Genomic DNA, 14,523 nt, shown 5'->3' with positions numbered 1-14,523 from the left:
AAGCAATATTTTGCTATTTTAAAAGTTGACACTTCGAAACTTTTGCTGATCAAATTACCAATGTTATCCTATGGAAGGAAATTCACTTAGCAGGTAAGTGGGGTTATGGTTACTTTTTCTAGGTCAGTGTTGGATCCTAGATCCAGCACTACTGTACCACCTGTAAGCAGTTGAGAAACTGCGTTTAAGTTATACAGGCGATTTTTAAGGAATATTTACATGTTTGCAAAATCGACACTTAGAAGAAATTTCACAGAAAAACAGTCAATGGTTTCCTATGGAAGAAAATTCAAGTTACGGGTAAAGTACGTTCTCGTTACTTTTGTAATCCAGTGCTGGGCTCCTGGGCTCAGTACTGGGACATCTATCTAAAACAGGTAAACAATTACGTTTTCACAGTTGGTACGATTTTTAAAGAATATTTGTAAGTTTCAAAAATCGACACTTAGAAAATTTTCAGCAAAAAGCAGGCAATGATATCCCATGGAAGGAAATTCGAGTTACTGGTAAGTACGGTTAAAATTACTTTTCAGGGTCAGTACTGAGCTCCAAGATGCAGCACTGAGGTCTCTCCTGATAACAGGTGAGTAAATCAGAATTCGTTGTTCGGCTGATTTTAGATGAATATTTTAAAGTTCCAAAACTCCACACGACTTAGAAGAATTTCCAAGTGAAACCACTCAATGTTAGCCTATGGAAGAAAAGTGAGTTATCGGCTTTTAGGTAAGTACTCGACTGGCAGAGTTATGGTTCTGGGCATAGACTCAGGGGTCTCCCAGGGGAGTCCCAGCCTACTTGCCAAGCCTTAAACTCCCCTTTTATTACATATAATTTACACCTAAGGTAGGCCCTAGGTAGTCCTAGGTGCATGATGCTATGTAAGTAAAACATAAGATATGTACTTTGGTGGTTCGCGTGTCCTGTAAGTACCAAACAGTCTATTTCATTTTTCACTACTGTGAGGTCTACCCCTCTCATAGGTTAGCTCTGTGTATTCCCCTATACTTTTTATTTGGTAATTCCATATCGGAGAGGAGTAGCTTTATTTATTTATTGAAAATCCTACTTACTGGTGAGGTTGGATTTAACTTTACTATTTTAGAAATGCCACTTTTAGAGAGTGAACATGTCTCTGCACTTACTGCTCTATTTGCCTGAAACCTGGCCCCAATACACGTCTGGATTGGGCTGGGTGACAGCAAAATTTGTGCCTTCCCTCTAGAGAGCCACAACACAGGTCACTCAACTGCACCTGGGGGGTGAGCTCCGCTCCCCCTCCACCCCCAATAGGTTCAAGAACGATAATTTATGTCAGTAAATACATTATAGCTACAGCTTATAATCATGCGAGTTTAAATCATTTGTTGTTAGATGGTTTAAATATTTGAAAGGATCTGTTTTTAATAGACATTTTACAAAAACCACTGGTACATTTGCTAATTCTGTAAAATTAACACCCAACTGCCGTGATATTGCCAACCACAATGCCGTGACTCGGATTCGAACCGAGGTTGCTGCGGCCACAACGCAGAGTACTAACCACTATACGATCACGGCGAGCTACTTGGGCTCAACGACATACAGTGACATGGAGAATTTATAATTCGGAACACTCAGGGCTGTTCCTGTGATAGGCTGGATGTATTCATTGCTTCCTCATTCCTCATTCAGAGGCTTCGTCTCCTCAGTGGTTGATAGGCTGAAACCGTTTCCTGGCCGCCTGCTTGTGAAATGCCAGGAGTCAAAGATCACACATTACACTTGCGGACCTGTGATGGGACACCAATGCAGAGAAACCCACCTGGCACAGACCTTCTATTCTGTCTATTAGACCTGCATCTTCCCTGCACCTTTCAAGCCATTTGTATGTGAAGCAAGAAAGAGTTAGAGAGTGATCCATCTACACTTTTATAGGGAGGATGTCGCCGTGAGCTCCTCCCAGCTAATCACACGAACAGCAGAAAAGCAAGATAAATACACAGTTGAGGGGTGGGCTGCATGGTTATGTTTTTGAGTAAATATTGAAACTGATCTCAGTGGCTCATTAGCAGTGCTGCGGCTAATGACTGGTGCCAAATCATGATGAAGCAAGCACCATGGCTCGTAGGGGACCCACAACACGCTTTTCTTAGCTCACTGAATTAAAGTATAAACTTCTGCCGTGTGTGAGTGGTAAAGGCTTGTTAATATAGTTCCTTTTCCAATTCAAGTCTGACAACAAGAGGCAGGAACCACGTGGCTTCGGAAGCTCAGGAAAGTAGCCACCAACCACAGAGAAAGAGAGAACTGGCAGTATGAGAGGTGGAGAAAACAGAAGCGGGAGCAAGGAGCTCAAATGAGATTGATGGCGTTTAAATAGAGCGCGTAAAGGAACAGTTACACAGCTAAGAAATGGGAAAGACAGACTAGGGAAAAAAACACAGAAAGGGCCTGTAGATGAAATTCTCTTCCTGGGACAGCAGGTTAAGAGAAATTACACATGGGGAGGTTAAGCATGTGACACGGGGGAGAATAAAAAAGAAAATGCAGTTTTATGAAGTGTGTTTGCCAATCCAGCCAGCACTTTTGTTCTATTTCTCTCTTTGCGTCTTTTATTGGTAAAGTAACTTTCAAGTGCATGCGCAGGTATGAATGAGAGAGCAACGGTATAATAATTTGAAGCGTTTACACCAGTGCTAAAGTAGGAATGAGGTGTAGCAAAGACATGAAAGAGGTAGCGATAACAAATATGTGGAGAGGCAATAGTGACACAAAAATAAGCCACCTAGTTATAAAACTGAAATGGAAGAAATACTAAAGGTTAACTTCTGAAATTGTAGCCGATAATAAAAAGATCCTCGTTGTTGGCAGGATTCGAACCTACGCGGGAATACCCCAATGGATTTCGAGTCCATTGCCTTAACCACTCGGCCACAACAACTTGCTGTAAGCTGCCTACAAATATTTTGTTTGAAAGTTTTGATGTTTTCCCACATCAAAGTACTGATATTCTGCAATGCGCTTTTTAAAAACAATGTTTTTTTCATCATGCACGTTCTGTCCTAAAAACAAAAATTGCATGAGTATATCTCTGGATCTGTAAAAGGATACGCTTGCATTCAAACTCTCTTGTGGCACTCAAGTTTTTTGGACCCTGTTGCACTCTGTTTTTGCGCTGCTTTTAGTCTACGACCCATATTACAGAAGTCAACCATCTCTGAGTATTTGGTACTCCTTTGTAAGTGCCTTATCTCTAATCCTTGAAAAGCTCTATAATAAAGGGGTCTGTCAAAGATTGCTTGAATGGAAGATAAAAGAAGGCCCACTTGTCTCACCAAATGCAGTAGAGAAACCTGATGTTTTATTCATGTTATCCTTAGTTCAGTTTTTGTTAGACCTGGCATCCTTAAGGTGGCCTACCAGCAACCTTTTTGCTTTTCACCTCAAGTTTTGCTGTATCTTTATGTTGGCCTTAGGACTCTAATCACTTTATCACTACTGTGAGAAAGTGGCTCTGTATATACTGTTCCCAAATAGGTACAGTGTGCACAGAGTCCCCAGTCCCCAGAGGTTTGGCAGAGGCTAAAGTTAGATATAACCTTACTCTCTAAAGTGGTAGCTTGCCGAGCAGTAAGGCAGTATCAGAGTACAGTGTAAAACATTTGTTGTACACACTCAGTCAGCAAATGGTCTCACACACTCAAGAACTGAACTCTAGGCCATTGGTTTGCATACAAAAGATATTGTTGTTTTATTTTAGAACCAACAATAGGTATCAAAATATACTTTCTCAGAATGAGATGCTTTAGTTAAATACTTTGCAATAGGCAATTGACTTTTGCAGGTCATAGTTACAGTTTATTGCAATAGGCAACACAATTTGAATCACAATAATACATTGAGCTCAATGGGAATTTTAAGTTATATGCAATTAATTACTTTCAGGATTACTTTTCTAAATCCAGGACTGGATCCTAGATTCAGTCCTGGGACAGTTCTTGGAAACAAGTGAGTAAATTCGTTTTAGTTACGGTTGTGATTTTTAAGCAATATTTTGCTATTTTAAAAGTTGACACTTCGAAACTTTTGCTGATCAAATTACCAATGTTATCCTATGGAAGGAAATTCACTTAGCAGGTAAGTGGGGTTATGGTTACTTTTTCTAGGTCAGTGTTGGATCCTAGATCCAGCACTACTGTACCACCTGTAAGCAGTTGAGAAACTGCGTTTAAGTTATACAGGCGATTTTTAAGGAATATTTACATGTTTGCAAAATCGACACTTAGAAGAAATTTCACCGAAAAACAGTCAATGGTTTCCTATGGAAGAAAATTCAAGTTACGGGTAAAGTACGTTCTCGTTACTTTTGTAATCCAGTGCTGGGCTCCTGGGCTCAGTACTGGGACATCTATCTAAAACAGGTAAACAATTATGTTTTCACAGTTGGTACGATTTTTAAAGAATATTTGTAAGTTTCAAAAATCGACACTTAGAAAATTTTCAGCAAAAAGCAGGCAATGATATCCCATGGAAGGAAATTCGAGTTACTGGTAAGTACGGTTAAAATTACTTTTCAGGGTCAGTACTGAGCTCCAAGATGCAGCACTGAGGTCTCTCCTGATAACAGGTGAGTAAATCAGAATTCGTTGTTCGGCTGATTTTAGATGAATATTTTAAAGTTCCAAAACTCCACACCACTTAGAAGAATTTCCAAGTGAAACAACGAAATTTTAGCCTATGGAAGAAAAGTGAGTTATCGGCTTTTAGGTAAGTACTCGACTGGCAGAGTTATGGTTCTGGGCATAGACTCAGGGTTCTCCCAGGGGAGTCCCAGCCTACTTGCCAAGCCTTAAACTCCCCTTTTATTACATATAATTTACACCTAAGGTAGGCCCTAGGTAGTCCTAGGTGCATGATGCTATGTAAGTAAAAAATAAGATATGTACTTTGGTGGTTCGCGTGTCCTGTAAGTACCAAACAGTCTATTTCATTTTTCACTACTGTGAGGTCTACCCCTCTCATAGGTTAGCTCTGTGTATTCCCCTATACTTTTTATTTGGTAATTCCATATCGGAGAGGAGTAGCTTTATTTATTTATTGAAAATCCTACTTACTGGTGAGGTTGGATTTAACTTTACTATTTTAGAAATGCCACTTTTAGAGAGTGAACATGTTCTGCACTTACTGCTCTATTTGCCTGAAACCTGGCCCCAATACACGTCTGGATTGGACTGGGTGACAGCAAAATTTGTGCCTTCCCTCTAGAGAGCCACAACACAGGTCACTCAACTGCACCTGGGGGGTGAGCTCCGCTCCCCCTCCACCCCCAATAGGTTCAAGAACGATAATTTATGTAAGTAAATACATTATAGCTACAGCTTATAATCATGCGAGTTTAAATCATTTGTTGTTAGATGGTTTAAATATTTGAAAGGATCTGTTTTTAATAGACATTTTACAAAAACCACTGGCACATTTGCTAATTCTGTAAAATTAACACCCAACTGCCGTGACATTGCCAACCACAATGCCGTGACTCGGATTCAAACCGAGGTTGCTGCGGCCACAACGCAGAGTACTAACCACTATACGATCACGGCGAGCTACTTGGGCTCAACGACATACAGTGACATGGAGAATTTATAATTCGGAACACTCAGGGCTATTCCTGTGATAGGCTGGATGTATTCATTGCTTCCTCATTCCTCATTCAGAGGCTGCGTCTCCTCAGTGGTTGATAGGCTGAAACCGTTTCCTGGCCGCCTGCTTGTGAAATGCCAGGAGTCAAAGTTCACACATTACACTTGCGGACCTGTGATGGAACACCAATGCAGAGAAACCCACCTGGCACAGACCTTCTATTCTGTCTATTAGACCTGCATCTTCCCTGCACCTTTCAAGCCATTTGTATGTGAAGCAAGAAAGAGTTAGAGAGTGATCCATCTACACTTTTATAGGGAGGATGTCGCCGTGAGCTCCTCCCAGCTAATCACACGAACAGCAGAAAAGCAAAATAAATACACAGTTGAGGGGTGGGCTGCATGGTTATGTTTTTGAGTAAATATTGAAACTGACCTCAGTGGCTCATTAGCAGAGCTGCGGCTAATGACTGGTGCCAAATCATGATGAAGCAAGCACCATGGCTCGTAGGGGACCCACAACACGCTTTTCTTAGCTCACTGAATTAAAGTATAAACTTCCGCCGTGTGTGTGTGGTAAAGGCTTGTTAATATGGTTCCTTTTCCAATTCAAGTCTGACAACAAGAGGCAGGAACCACGTGGCTTCGGAAGCTCAGGAAAGTAGCCACCAACCACAGAGAAAGAGAGAACTGGCAGTATGAGAGGTGGAGAAAACAGAAGCGGGAGCAAGGAGCTCAAATGAGATTGATGGCGTTTAAATAGAGCGCGTAAAGGAACAGTTACACAGCTAAGAAATGGGAAAGACAGACTAGGGAAAAAAACACAGAAAGAGCCTGTAGATGAAATTCTCTTCCTGGGACAGCAGGTTAAGAGAAATTACACATGGGGAGGTTAAGCATGTAACACGGGGGAGAATAAAAAGAAAATGCAGTTTTATGAAGTGTGTTTGCCAATCCAGCCAGCACTTTTGTTCTATTTCTCTCTTTGCGTCTTTTATTGGTAAAGTAACTTTCAAGTGCATGCGCAGGTATGAATGAGAGAGCAACTGTATAATAATTTGAAGCGTTTACACCAGTGCTAAAGTAGGAATGAGGTGTAGCAAAGACATGAAAGAGGTAGCGATAACAAATATGTGGAGAGGCAATAGTGACACAAAAATAAGCCACCTATTTATAAAACTGAAATGGAAGAAATACTAAAGGTTAACTTCTGAAATTGTAGCCGATAATAAAAAGATTCTCGTTGTTGGCAGGATTCGAACCTGCGCGGGAATACCCCAATGGATTTCGAGTCCATCGCCTTAACCACTCGGCCACAAAAACTTGCTGTAAGCTGCCTACAAATATTTTGTTTGAAAGTTTTGATGTTTTCCCACATCAAAGTACTGATATTCTGCAATGCGCTTTTTAAAAACAATGTTTTTTTCATCATGCACGTTCTGTCCTAAAAACAAAAATTGCATGAGTATATCTCTGGATCTGTAAAAGGATACGCTTGCATTCAAACTCTCTTGTGGCACTCAAGTTTTTTGGACCCTGTTGCACTCTGTTTTTGCGCTGCTTTTAGTCTACGACCCATATTACAGAAGTCAACCATCTCTGAGTATTTGGGACTCCTTTGTAAGTGCCTTATCTTTAATCCTTGAAAAGCTCTATAATAAAGGGGTCTGTCAAAGATTGCTTGAATGGAAGATAAAAGAAGGCCCACTTGTCTCACCAAATGCAGTAGAGAAACCTGATGTTTTACTCATGTTATCCTTAGTTCAGTTTTTGGTAGACCTGGCATCCTTAAGGTGGCCTACCAGCAACCTTTTTGCTTTTCACCTCACGTTTTGCTGTATCTTTATGTTGGCCTTAGCACTCTAATCACTTTATCACTACTGTGAGAAAGTGGCTCTGTATATACTGTTCCCAAATAGGTACAGTGTGCACAGAGTCCCCAGTCCCCAGAGGTTTGGCAGAGGCTAAAGTTAGATATAACCTTACTCTCTAAAGTGGTAGCTTGCCGAGCAGTAAGGCAGTATCAGAGTACAGTGTAAAACATTTGTTGTACACACTCAGTCAGCAAATGGTCTCACACACTCAAGAACTGAACTCTAGGCCATTGGTTTGCATACAAAAGATATTGTTGTTTTATTTTAGAACCAACAATAGGTATCAAAATATACTTTCTCAGAATGAGATGCTTTAGTTAAATACTTTGCAATAGGCAATTGACTTTTGCAGGTCATAGTTACAGTTTATTGCAATAGGCAACACAATTTGAATCACAATAATACATTGAGCTCAATGGGAATTTTAAGTTATATGCAATTAATTACTTTCAGGATTACTTTTCTAAATCCAGGACTGGACCCTAGATTCAGTCCTGGGACAGTTCTTGGAAACAAGTGAGTAAATTCGTTTTAGTTACTGTTGTGATTTTTAAGCAATATTTTGCTATTTTAAAAGTTGACACTTAGAAACTTTTGCTGATCAAATTACCAATGTTATCCTATGGAAGGAAATTCACTTAGCAGGTAAGTGGGGTTATGGTTACTTTTTCTAGGTCAGTGTTGGATCCTAGATCCAGCACTACTGTACCACCTGTAAGCAGTTGAGAAACTGCGTTTAAGTTATACAGGCGATTTTTAAGGAATATTTACATGTTTGCAAAATCGACACTTAGAAGAAATTTCACAGAAAAACAGTCAATGGTTTCCTATGGAAGAAAATTCAAGTTACGGGTAAAGTACGTTCTCGTTACTTTTGTAATCCAGTGCTGGGCTCCTAGGCTCAGTACTGGGACATCTATCTAAAACAGGTAAACAATTACGTTTTCACAGTTGGTACGATTTTTAAAGAATATTTGTAAGTTTCAAAAATCGACACTTAGAAAATTTTCAGCAAAAAGCAGGCAATGATATCCCATAGAAGGAAATTCGAGTTACTGGTAAGTACGGTTAAAATTACTTTTCAGGGTCAGTACTGAGCTCCAAGATGCAGCACTGAGGTCTCTCCTGATAACAGGTGAGTAAATCAGAATTCGTTGTTCGGCTGATTTTAGATGAATATTTTAAAGTTCCAAAACTCCACACCACTTAGAAGAATTTCCAAGTGAAACCACTCAATGTTAGCCTATGGAAGAAAAGTGAGTTATCGGCTTTTAGGTAAGTACTCGACTGGCAGAGTTATGGTTCTGGGCATAGACTCAGGGGTCTCCCAGGGGAGTCCCAGCCTACTTGCCAAGCCTTAAACTCCCCTTTTATTACATATAATTTACACCTAAGGTAGGCCCTAGGTAGTCCTAGGTGCATGATGCTATGTAAGTAAAACATAAGATATGTACTTTGGTGGTTCGCGTGTCCTGTAAGTACCAAACAGTCTATTTCATTTTTCACTACTGTGAGGTCTACCCCTCTCATAGGTTAGCTCTGTGTATTCCCCTATACTTTTTATTTGGTAATTCCATATCGGAGAGGAGTAGCTTTATTTATTTATTGAAAATCCTACTTACTGGTGAGGTTGGATTTAACTTTACTATTTTAGAAATGCCACTTTTAGAGAGTGAACATGTCTCTGCACTTACTGCTCTATTTGCCTGAAACCTGGCCCCAATACACGTCTGGATTGGGCTGGGTGACAGCAAAATTTGTGCCTTCCCTCTAGAGAGCCACAACACAGGTCATTCAACTGCACCTGGGGGGTGAGCTCCGCTCCCCCTCCACCCCCAATAGGTTCAAGAACGATAATTTATGTAAGTAAATACATTATAGCTACAGCTTATAATCATGCGAGTTTAAATCATTTGTTGTTAGATGGTTTAAAAATTTGAAAGGATCTGTTTTTAATAGACATTTTACAAAAACCACTGGTACATTTGCTAATTCTGTAAAATTAACACCCAACTGCCGTGACTCGGATTCGAACCGAGGTTGCTGCGGCCACAACGCAGAGTACTAACCACTATACGATCACGGCGAGCTACTTGGGCTCAACGACATACAGTGACATGGAGAATTTATAATTCGGAACACTCAGGGCTGTTCCTGTGATAGGCTGGATGTATTCATTGCTTCCTCATTCCTCATTCAGAGGCTGCGTCTCCTCAGTGGTTGATAGGCTGAAACCGTTTCCTGGCCGCCTGCTTGTGAAATGCCAGGAGTCAAAGATCACACATTACACTTGCGGACCTGTGATGGGACACCAATGCAGAGAAACCCAACTGGCACAGACCTTCTATTCTGTCTATTAGACCTGCATCTTCCCTGCACCTTTCAAGCCATTTGTATGTGAAGCAAGAAAGAGTTAGAGAGTGATCCATCTACACTTTTATAGGGAGGATGTCGCCGTGAGCTCCTCCCAGCTAATCACACGAACAGCAGAAAAGCAAGATAAATACACAGTTGAGGGGTGGGCTGCATGGTTATGTTTTTGAGTAAATATTGAAACTGACCTCAGTGGCTCATTAGCAGAGCTGCGGCTAATGACTGGTGCCAAATCATGATGAAGCAAGCACCATGGCTCGTAGGGGACCCACAACACGCTTTTCTTAACTCACTGAATTAAAGTATAAACTTCCGCCGTGTGTGAGTGGTAAAGGCTTGTTAATATAGTTCCTTTTCCAATTCAAGTCTGACAACAAGAGGCAGGAACCACGTGGCTTCGGAAGCTCAGGAAAGTAGCCACCAACCACAGAGAAAGAGAGAACTGGCAGTATGAGAGGTGGAGAAAACAGAAGCGGGAGCAAGGAGCTCAAATGAGATTGATGGCGTTTAAATAGAGCGCGTAAAGGAACAGTTACACAGCTAAGAAATGGGAAAGACAGACTAGGGAAAAAAACACAGAAAGGGCCTGTAGATGAAATTCTCTTCCTGGGACAGCAGGTTAAGAGAAATTACACATGGGGAGGTTAAGCATGTGACACGGGGGAGAATAAAAAAGAAAATGCAGTTTTATGAAGTGTGTTTGCCAATCCAGCCAGCACTTTTGTTCTATTTCTCTCTTTGCGTCTTTTATTGGTAAAGTAACTTTCAAGTGCATGCGCAGGTATGAATGAGAGAGCAACGGTATAATAATTTGAAGCGTTTACACCAGTGCTAAAGTAGGAATGAGGTGTAGCAAAGACATGAAAGAGGTAGCGATAACAAATATGTGGAGAGGCAATAGTGACACAAAAATAAGCCACCTAGTTATAAAACTGAAATGGAAGAAATACTAAAGGTTAACTTCTGAAATTGTAGCCGATAATAAAAAGATCCTCGTTGTTGGCAGGATTCGAACCTACGCGGGAATACCCCAATGGATTTCGAGTCCATTGCCTTAACCACTCGGCCACAACAACTTGCTGTAAGCTGCCTACAAATATTTTGTTTGAAAGTTTTGATGTTTTCCCACATCAAAGTACTGATATTCTGCAATGCGCTTTTTAAAAACAATGTTTTTTTCATCATGCACGTTCTGTCCTAAAAACAAAAATTGCATGAGTATATCTCTGGATCTGTAAAAGGATACGCTTGCATTCAAACTCTCTTGTGGCACTCAAGTTTTTTGGACCCTGTTGCACTCTGTTTTTGCGCTGCTTTTAGTCTACGACCCATATTACAGAAGTCAACCATCTCTGAGTATTTGGGACTCCTTTGTAAGTGCCTTATCTCTAATCCTTGAAAAGCTCTATAATAAAGGGGTCTGTCAAAGATTGCTTGAATGGAAGATAAAAGAAGGCCCACTTGTCTCACCAAATGCAGTAGAGAAACCTGATGTTTTATTCATGTTATCCTTAGTTCAGTTTTTGTTAGACCTGGCATCCTTAAGGTGGCCTACCAGCAACCTTTTTGCTTTTCACCTCAAGTTTTGCTGTATCTTTATGTTGGCCTTAGGACTCTAATCACTTTATCACTACTGTGAGAAAGTGGCTCTGTATATACTGTTCCCAAATAGGTACAGTGTGCACAGAGTCCCCAGTCCCCAGAGGTTTGGCAGAGGCTAAAGTTAGATATAACCTTACTCTCTAAAGTGGTAGCTTGCCGAGCAGTAAGGCAGTATCAGAGTACAGTGTAAAACATTTGTTGTACACACTCAGTCAGCAAATGGTCTCACACACTCAAGAACTGAACTCTAGGCCATTGGTTTGCATACAAAAGATATTGTTGTTTTATTTTAGAACCAACAATAGGTATCAAAATATACTTTCTCAGAATGAGATGCTTTAGTTAAATACTTTGCAATAGGCAATTGACTTTTGCAGGTCATAGTTACAGTTTATTGCAATAGGCAACACAATTTGAATCACAATAATACATTGAGCTCAATGGGAATTTTAAGTTATATGCAATTAATTACTTTCAGGATTACTTTTCTAAATCCAGGACTGGATCCTAGATTCAGTCCTGGGACAGTTCTTGGAAACAAGTGAGTAAATTCGTTTTAGTTACGGTTGTGATTTTTAAGCAATATTTTGCTATTTTAAAAGTTGACACTTCGAAACTTTTGCTGATCAAATTACCAATGTTATCCTATGGAAGGAAATTCACTTAGCAGGTAAGTGGGGTTATGGTTACTTTTTCTAGGTCAGTGTTGGATCCTAGATCCAGCACTACTGTACCACCTGTAAGCAGTTGAGAAACTGCGTTTAAGTTATACAGGCGATTTTTAAGGAATATTTACATGTTTGCAAAATCGACACTTAGAAGAAATTTCACCGAAAAACAGTCAATGGTTTCCTATGGAAGAAAATTCAAGTTACGGGTAAAGTACGTTCTCGTTACTTTTGTAATCCAGTGCTGGGCTCCTGGGCTCAGTACTGGGACATCTATCTAAAACAGGTAAACAATTATGTTTTCACAGTTGGTACGATTTTTAAAGAATATTTGTAAGTTTCAAAAATCGACACTTAGAAAATTTTCAGCAAAAAGCAGGCAATGATATCCCATGGAAGGAAATTCGAGTTACTGGTAAGTACGGTTAAAATTACTTTTCAGGGTCAGTACTGAGCTCCAAGATGCAGCACTGAGGTCTCTCCTGATAACAGGTGAGTAAATCAGAATTCGTTGTTCGGCTGATTTTAGATGAATATTTTAAAGTTCCAAAACTCCACACCACTTAGAAGAATTTCCAAGTGAAACAACGAAATTTTAGCCTATGGAAGAAAAGTGAGTTATCGGCTTTTAGGTAAGTACTCGACTGGCAGAGTTATGGTTCTGGGCATAGACTCAGGGTTCTCCCAGGGGAGTCCCAGCCTACTTGCCAAGCCTTAAACTCCCCTTTTATTACATATAATTTACACCTAAGGTAGGCCCTAGGTAGTCCTAGGTGCATGATGCTATGTAAGTAAAAAATAAGATATGTACTTTGGTGGTTCGCGTGTCCTGTAAGTACCAAACAGTCTATTTCATTTTTCACTACTGTGAGGTCTACCCCTCTCATAGGGTAGCTCTGTGTATTCCCCTATACTTTTTATTTGTTAATTCCATATCGGAGAGGAGTAGCTTTATTTATTTATTGAAAATCCTACTTACTGGTGAGGTTGGATTTAACTTTACTATTTTAGAAATGCCACTTTTAGAGAGTGAACATGTCTCTGCACTTACTGCTCTATTTGCCTGAAACCTGGCCCCAATACACGTCTGGATTGGGCAGGGTGACAGCAAAATGTGTGCCTTCCCTCTAGAGAGCCACAACACAGGTCACTCAACTGCACCTGGGGGGTGAGCTCCGCTCCCCCTCCACCCCCAATAGGTTCAAGAACGATAATTTATGTAAGTAAATACATTATAGCTACAGCTTATAATCATGCGAGTTTAAATCATTTGTTGTTAGATGGTTTAAATATTTGAAAGGATCTGTTTTTAATAGACATTTTACAAAAACCACTGGCACATTTGCTAATTCTGTAAAATTAACACCCAACTGCCGTGACATTGCCAACCACAATGCCGTGACTCGGATTCAAACCGAGGTTGCTGCGGCCACAACGCAGAGTACTAACCACTATACGATCACGGCGAGCTACTTGGGCTCAACGACATACAGTGACATGGAGAATTAATAATTCGGAACACTCAGGGCTATTCCTGTGATAGGCTGGATGTATTCATTGCTTCCTCATTCCTCATTCAGAGGCTGCGTCTCCTCAGTGGTTGATAGGCTGAAACCGTTTCGTGGCCGCCTGCTTGTGAAATGCCAGGAGTCAAAGTTCACACATTACACTTGCGGACCTGTGATGGGACACCAATGCAGAGAAACCCACCTGGCACAGACCTTCTATTCTGTCTATTAGACCTGCATCTTCCCTGCACCTTTCAAGCCATTTGTATGTGAAGCAAGAAAGAGTTAGAGAGTGATCCATCTACACTTTTATAGGTAGGATGTCGCCGTGAGCTCCTCCCAGCTAATCACACGAACAGCAGAAAAGCAAGATAAATACACAGTTGAGGGGTGGGCTGCATGGTTATGTTTTTGAGTAAATATTGAAACTGACCTCAGTGGCTCATTAGCAGAGCTGCGGCTAATGACTGGTGCCAAATCATGATGAAGCAAGCACCATGGCTCGTAGGGGACCCACAACATGCTTTTCTTAGCTCACTGAATTAAAGTATAAACTTCCGCCGTGTGTGTGTGGTAAAGGCTTGTTAATATGGTTCCTTTTCCAATTCAAGCCTGACAACAAGAGGCAGGAACCACGTGGCTTCGGAAGCTCAGGAAAGTAGCCACCAACCACAGAGAAAGAGAGAACTGGCAGTATGAGAGGTGGAGAAAACAGAAGCGGGAGCAAGGAGCTCAAATGAGATTGATGGTGTCTAAATAGAGCGCGTAAAGGAACAGTTACACAGCTAAGAAAGGGGAAAGACAGACTAGGGAAAAAAACACAGAAAGAGCCAGTAGATGAAATTCTCTTCCTGGGACAGCAGGTTAAGAGAAATTACAC

General features: G+C 40.7%; 5 non-coding genes across 5 annotated transcripts; all 5 read right to left on the bottom strand.

The window, feature by feature from the left end:
• Positions 1–1,485: 1,485 nt before the first annotated feature.
• On the bottom strand, positions 1,486–1,557 carry TRNAH-GUG (transfer RNA histidin (anticodon GUG)). Its single transcript has one exon. It is a non-coding gene; the product is annotated as a tRNA-His (tRNA).
• A 1,281-nt stretch (positions 1,558–2,838) lies between these two features.
• Positions 2,839–2,920, bottom strand: TRNAS-CGA (transfer RNA serine (anticodon CGA)). The gene has a single exon. It is a non-coding gene; the product is annotated as a tRNA-Ser (tRNA).
• Positions 2,921–6,859: 3,939 nt separating this feature from the next.
• Positions 6,860–6,941, bottom strand: TRNAS-CGA (transfer RNA serine (anticodon CGA)). Its single transcript has one exon. It is a non-coding gene; the product is annotated as a tRNA-Ser (tRNA).
• Positions 6,942–9,506: 2,565 nt separating this feature from the next.
• On the bottom strand, positions 9,507–9,578 carry TRNAH-GUG (transfer RNA histidin (anticodon GUG)). Its single transcript has one exon. It is a non-coding gene; the product is annotated as a tRNA-His (tRNA).
• A 1,281-nt stretch (positions 9,579–10,859) lies between these two features.
• On the bottom strand, positions 10,860–10,941 carry TRNAS-CGA (transfer RNA serine (anticodon CGA)). The gene has a single exon. It is a non-coding gene; the product is annotated as a tRNA-Ser (tRNA).
• Between the last annotated feature and the right edge of the window lie 3,582 nt (positions 10,942–14,523).

This window comes from Triturus cristatus, chromosome 12 (assembly GCF_964204655.1).
Source record: "Triturus cristatus chromosome 12, aTriCri1.1, whole genome shotgun sequence".
Taxonomy (NCBI): domain Eukaryota; kingdom Metazoa; phylum Chordata; class Amphibia; order Caudata; family Salamandridae; genus Triturus; species Triturus cristatus.
This window is presented reverse-complemented; position numbering and strand designations above follow the sequence as displayed.